We start from the raw sequence: 7,258 nt of genomic DNA, 5'->3' as shown, positions 1-7,258 counted from the left end.
AAGAGTAGGAGGAATTGGTGAAGGTGAAGAAGGAGGAGAAGGTGGGGAAGGGAAAAAAAAAGCTGGAGGAAGAGTACCGCTTGCTTCGAAGACTCGCCGGAGCTTAGCCATAATCTGAAATATATTGGTGCCCGGTGTTTGTCCACATCTCGTTGACCGGCATTATAAATCGGCGAAGCGTAGGCATTCGTTCGAGGACATTAGTCAAAGCCGGGGTAATGTCGTACGCGATAATGCGTCTGATATCGCGGATCCTCTACCAACCTCCTTCTCCTCCTCCTCCTATTCCTTTAATCTTCTATCCTTTTCTCTCCCCTTCTATCATCATCCTTTTCTCATCCTTCTTCATCCTTCCCTTTTCATTCTTAGCGATATCGTCGCTTTTATACACGACGCCTAACGTGTAAACTTATATCCGTTGCGAGTATTCCTCGACATAAAAACTTGCATCCCCTCCCTCCCTCCCTCTTTTTCTAAGAATTTGTCGCTGATTTATTTCGGATTAAATTACCTAATATTCCATATTTACAGTCGGAGATTATGATTTTCCTAGTTATTTGAAATAAAACAAATTAGTACGAGTATGCTGATGTTTCATTTGATTTCATTGATTTTTTAACGAGAGATTTATAGTGTCTATTATTTAAACAAATTTTTCTTTTTCGTTAGAATTCAGTATTATTCGAGTTAGTTGTTACTGAGATAAAGATATGATACTTTTATAAGTTGTTCTTTTTTTGGAAACAAAAAACTAACATAAGAAAAAGAAGAAGAAGAAGAAGAAGAAAAAGATGACGATCGACGTGGAAGCTTTTGATCCAAGTATATCTACGGCTCACGTCGAAGGTAAAGCCAAGAAGAAGAATCGTAGGGAATCTTGCTACATACGTAATCACCCCAGTAGGAGAAACCCTCTCTCTCTCTTTCACAACTACTGTCTCTCCTCGTCAGTCTGACTTCTTGGTTTCGGGGCTGAACAGGGGGTGGAGCATGGGTGACTCGATCTCGAGTATCTAAGCTATGTTTCTCGAACTAACGTTTCCTACCGTCCTGTGAATTCGTAAAGCGAGGATTCGCGAGGTCTTCCTTCGAAGGAAAAGAACGTTGTTTGGTATTTTTTTTGCGAAAGAAAAAGAGAGAAGGTGGATAGCCGAAAAACACAGAGAGAAATAAGGCGAGGAAAGAAGAAGAAGAAGAAGAAGAAAAACAAGAACGTTGAGCAACAACAGCAAGAAGAAAAAGCAAGAGGAGGAATAGAAGGAATAGGAGGAGGAGAAGGATGAGGTGGGAGGGTTAGGATGAGAAGATGGAAAAGAAGAAGGAAAAAGAGGTGGAGGCATGTGTCCCAAACGACGTATGCACGGCGAGACACGTAAACGATATATCAGGGGGTTAGCCGCTGGGGACGGACGACCCGAGCCATCTTTCTTCCACTTATACGTGTGATATTCACATGCGCAAACGTGATACACTCTATAGAGAGATCCACCGTCAGATACCCAGAACTGCCGCTCACGGCAGGAGCACAACTACCACCACCACCACCACCACCAACTACCACCAACCACTACTACTACTATTACTATCACCACTATCAACCATCCACCACCAACAGTTCAGTGTTCGCGTGAGTTGTAAATGTATTAAGGTTTGACGACCATCCTAGAACGATCCCCGTTTGCTCCTACCCAAGGGTTGCTCCTACGGATGACTTTTCACGGATCTTTTTTCTCTACGTACTTGTACTACGTTATAGCAAACGTACCTACGATCTGTTCGAAACTAAAAATGGAAAGGAATAGGTTTAGGTTGCTTGTTAACCAGTTATTGTCATCATTTTTATTAGGTTTTATATTTTTGTTTTTTCTTTTCATGATCTTTAAGTTTATTTTGATTGGTGCAATTAAGTTTTGTCGATGTTCTAAGTTGTGGTTGGGTGACTGATATTAAACAGGCAATTAATACTATCAAAATTTAGGGTGTATCTGACAATAAGAAACTTTTTTAGCTTCATGTAGAATTGGTTAGTCATTTAAACGTTAAATTAAATATTAAAATTATAAAATGTAGGGGACAAACGTATAACTTGATTGATTCCAATTGCGACTCCAACTAGCCAATACTTGTTAACATGAAAAAATTTGATTGAAGATTGTTATTATAAATGAATAAATAAATAAATGATTTGATATGAAATAAATAGATGGATGGGTAGATAAAACTAAAGAAAAGTATGTAGAGCGAATAAGAATAAGTACGCCAATGGCGGACGTAGCCCGGTGGTGTCGGCACGTTCGTGTACGCTCGCGTTATTACGTCCTTATATTATATTGCAAAGGTACAAATGTTCGTACGTATGTAAAATTTCTCGACTCGGCCGCGTAGAGCCATAATAATATTTGTGCTGATAAATGAGACACATAACCGTACACGGTGCTACGTACACTCGTACACTCTCCACCACCCTCTTTATCCAGCGGCCCTTCACCACCACCACCACCACCACTACCACCACAACCACCACCACCATCACCATCCCTACTACCACTACCATCATCACCAGTTTCAGTACTACTACTACTACCACTATTATTATTACTCTTACTATTACTATTACCATGACTAACACATCTACAATCATCACTAACACCACTGTAAACCCCCCAACAGCGACATCATCCCGTATGTCTTGGCTTATTCCACTTTTCTGGCGATGCATTACGAATTTTTACATTTTACAAACGGCCACGCTATCTTCCACGACACGCGATTCTTCCGCAGGTACCGCGAGAACTCGTGATAAAGAACGGAACCGTAGGTGTTGGCCTGGTATTCCCTTTTACTACCTAAACGAAAAAAAATAAAAGGATACCAACAAAAAATTTGATGAGAACTGTAACCCAACTTCCGATTTCTAAACTGATGATTCTTTACATTTCTTTTCTTTTCTTTTCTTTTCTTTTCTTTTCTTTTGTTTTCTTCGTTTATTGGATACTCGGAAAAATGGTGAGTTATAAAATAGTAGGTGGTAGTAAGGGTAAAGGGGAAAATCGCTGCGAAATATTTGCTTACAGCTCTCTTCGGTATACTTTGTATACTGGAATACTCGAGACGTTACTTGTATTTTTCCTAGAAACGTTCACCATGGGATCCATCTTTTCTCTTACGTTTGCTTCCCAGTCAAAGTCCATCGTCATTTAAACAAAATATATTTTTTGAAACGTATTTTCAACGTTTTAAAGTGAATTTAATTGTTTCTTTTTTGTTTGAAATTTAGAAGTAACGAGTAACTTCAAGTAAAATTGAAAAGTAACGAAAGTGCGAGAATACTTGATGAATGAAAAGGGGAAAGATTACATGGGGGTGGTTAAGATTGGGGAAATGCAATAAGGAGTAGTACGTTCGTAGTGATAAATAGCAAAAGATTTGCAAAATACACCACGATTGTAATAACAGTTTGTTATATGAACGAAAATGTTCAAGACATAAAAAGAAAATCAAAACAAATCGAGCCCGATCATTTTACGTTCGCGAGTATTCTAATATTCTTAACAAAAATTTATTCAACGCTCGAATTAAATGAATTATCTGCATTTTAATCCGTAATTACTGTTAGCCAACTCTATCTCGAGTTTCTTTTTATCGTGATTAAATCTATTTAGAAAACAAATTAGATATTTCGACGTAATCATTCGTGTGACTTTTCGTTGAGTGAATTCTTCGATTGAAATTGTGAAGAGAAGTTAGTTTAAAAGTATTAGGGAGTATATTGCGATCTCTTGTATGAGGAAATCGCGACAGACTTTTGTTCGTGGGACGTGTGGGCTAATGCGATTCGTCGTTTCTAGCTTGGATTAAGGGAAAAGTCGTAAATAACGAAACGTCAGTCGATGTATCACCGAGAAGTTCGGATTGCATTATTATTCCGCTCGCGTCTCGATCCAGTACGACGCAGAATAGCTGCTCTGTTCCAACATACACGTATTCAACAAATACATATATACAAATACACACGTGCACACGGACCAAACTTCACGTACGCATCATCGAGGGAGCGGCTTCCAGTTCAGCCGTTGAAAATTTTGCAAAATTTCTATTTCCCTATCGAAACATATTTCAATTATTCTTCATATTTTAGGTTAGGATTCTTTTCCTAACCTTTTACGTTTGCACCATCATCGAACTGCAATCTATTGTCGTTTAGGGTTCTTAGATTCGATGTAAAATGCGATTGAAGATACTAGAATTTGAACGTTTCAAACATGGCCTCGAGAAAATACAAAATATATCCGACTCTGAAGATTCTTTCGATAGTCCGACGCTATCTCCCGACGAGGTAGAAAAAGGGGAATAAAAATTTGTTGAGAAGAAAAAAAATATCAACGAAAGAAGGAATAAAATATCGAAAGGGCAAAAGGGATTTCAGTCAAAATACAAGAGTGGTACGGAGTTTTGCGGGCATGAGGATCGCGGCCAATAAATTATTATCTTCGAAAGATTAGGGCCCGATGTCGCGACCCTCATAAATATAAGTATATAATATATATTTTTACTTGGTAAGCCGATTTCCCGTTCTGCCAATGGCTCTCGAAACTTACCGGCTGCTGCCGAACACCGCGAAATCCTTTCTCGCGTGGCTCAACCAACCAACCAACATACCAACCCTATTTGAGGTTTTCACCTTTTTTCTCTACCCAAACCCTACCGTAACTCCGGCCACCCCTCCTCCTCCTCCTCCTCCTCCTCCTTCACCTCGTCACCCATCTCATCCCCGAAAAGTACTGAGAGGGAATAGCAAGGGAGGGTTGGGGGGTGGGGTTTGGGGGCCTCTTTATAGACCGGGAAGATTAAAGTGGCTTCTTTCGTTTTGTTTGTTTGTTCGTTCGTTCGTTTGTTTTTTTTTTCTTTCTGATTTGTATTTATGCATTTCTTTTTAATTTCGCGCGCTCCCGCATTGCGTTAGGTTTATTTTCAAGGTTTGGCTTTAAGTCCTGTCCCCGTCTCCGTCTCCCTTTCTCTCACGGTGGTTTTCTCTTTCTTTACTGCGTGTCAGCGACTCTCGGCGAGCCGACGAGAAAGAACGAAAAGATAATCGGCTCCTGGATCTCTTCTTCTTCTTCTTCTTCTTTTTATTATTCTTTTTTGAAGGAGGACAAGGAGGTAAAGGAGAGGGAGGAAGAGAAGAAGAGTGTTCTTTTATAAGTGTTTGGAAGATCGAGAGCTTACAGAAGCCCCGGGAACATCTTTTAAGTTTTTACACAATTGATTTAACCCTTTATGACGTACGCATTAATAATCACGATTAGCGAATATGAACAACGATCGATAAATAATATAATTCAAACGATAAATAACCAAAAAATAAATGATTTCCATGTAATATGACGAACCCAAGAGTCATCCAATTCCAACGAGACAGCAAAAACCATTTTTACCCAGAAAAAAAATATCGATAGATTACATAGAAACCACCAACATTTTTCGTGAAAAAGAAAAACCTAACGATATCCGAAAATATTAACGAGTATGATGAACTCGAAGCATTTTTTGAGGATCACTCGAACGTCATTGGTATGCGGCACGGGTTTCCAACAATACGACAATTTATATGGATTTGGGAGAGTCTTCAGCTTCTCTTCGAATCCGCTACCTCGAGTTTTACTTTCCGTCGCATTCAATGCTTCCATCTCTCTCTTTCTCTATCTCCAAACTCTCTTTCTCTTTCTCACTCAGGCTAACCTTCCATCTCTTTCTCCCACACATACGAGCACGTGCGCAAACCACTCGTCCTCTCTCTCTCTCTCTCTCTCTCTCTCTTTCTCTCTCTTTCTCATCTTTGGACCGCCCTCTTACTCGCACTACTCTCGGATCGCTCTGCCGGGCATCAGCGAGGTTTTATCTCGCATTCAGAGACTACGGCATCCCTCATGGATGGATCGGCAATCCTCTTTACCCTCCCCCCCTCCTCCTAGCCCCCTCATCATCCACTTCCTCCTTCCCCACTATCCCCTATCCTCTCCACACTTACCTCTTGCGTCTACTCCATCCCCCTACGACCCATCTCTACCACCCTCCCTCACCCCCCGTTGCCCCCACGTCGACCCCTTTCCTCCTCCTAGCCCTCACATTCTCCCACCTCACCTCAACCCCCGTTTTACTTCTTCTCTCTCTCCCCCTCCCCTCTTCTTCTTTGCCGCTGCCGCCACTGCCGTCTCCTCTCTATCCACCCACTCGATGAGAGATTATACCGCGCTGGAATCCGCATATACTCCGCTAAAGATACGTGCTTTTCCCTTGTATACGCGACCACCGTCTCTCTAATACACGCGAATTTCCTCGTCCTTTAATCGCCTGGCTTCGTTCGTTCGTTCGTTCGTTCGTACGTTCGTTCATTTTCTCATTCGTTCGTTCGTTCGTTTTCGTACGTTTTTGCTTGATCTGTTTTATGATTTTTGTTTTCTTCTTTTTTTTTTTCTTGGGGAAGAGAAAATTATTCAATTTCTTGATTTTATGATACCGTTTTGTTTTGCAGATTTTTATGGACCCTCTTTTTTTTAAGGTCTTTACGTTAAACGAATTTATTTGATTTTATTCGAGTTCTTCATAGTGGTTTCTGATTTTTGTTGTTTCTTTCTTTCTTTTTTTTTTCTTCTTTCAGAGTAGAATATCGAAGGGTTTTGTCGAGTTAGAGAAAGAGGTTGAGGTGTTTGTTCATTTTTATCGAGTTCGTTTGGATTGTCTGAAAAGTTAAGTTCCTCTCAAATGTCATTGAACTTTCGTTCGTTCGTTCGTTTAGTTCGTATTGGTGCTTTTTTAATAGGAAATTTATATCGTTGGTAGGTACCTTATTTAAAGATTGTTCTAACCGACGACAGAGATATCTTTTAGTGGGCCCGAATGTGCACTTTCACAGCAAGTAACGATTTTGCAAACTGTTCTTCTATGCTAATACCGATAAGATAGTGAAAGACATCTTGCAACTACCCCCTACCTCATCCCTTAAGGGACCTTAGGGATTTCCTTTCAACATCAAAAATCGTCCTTTTTTAACGACGATGCCGAACTCACTCGGTTTTATACTTTCAAATAATAATAACGAAGATTTGTTTCTTCATATTCGATCGTTCGTTGCTTTGAAAAAATGTTCTCGGGTATTTTTGAATAATTTAAATGTTAATTTTTATTTGTTAGAATATTTTTTAAGTTATACTTCTTTTTTGTTTGTAAATTGTTACGCATTGTTAGAAAAAACAAATGC

General features: G+C 39.8%; 1 long non-coding RNA gene across 1 annotated transcript; it reads right to left on the bottom strand.

Moving 5' to 3' along the window:
* Positions 1-6,657: 6,657 nt before the first annotated feature.
* LOC122514841 lies at positions 6,658-6,941 on the bottom strand. Its single transcript, XR_006303130.1, has 2 exons — positions 6,845-6,941; positions 6,658-6,739 (listed from the first exon to the last, which is right to left on the bottom strand). It is a non-coding gene; the product is annotated as an uncharacterized LOC122514841 (long non-coding RNA).
* Positions 6,942-7,258: the final 317 nt, after the last annotated feature.

The sequence above is a fragment of the Polistes fuscatus genome, unplaced genomic scaffold, assembly GCF_010416935.1.
Source record: "Polistes fuscatus isolate 324 unplaced genomic scaffold, CU_Pfus_HIC Scaffold16, whole genome shotgun sequence".
NCBI lineage: Eukaryota > Metazoa > Arthropoda > Insecta > Hymenoptera > Vespidae > Polistes > Polistes fuscatus.
The sequence above is the reverse complement of the archived record's forward strand: the minus strand, read 5'-3'. Positions and strand labels throughout refer to the sequence as shown.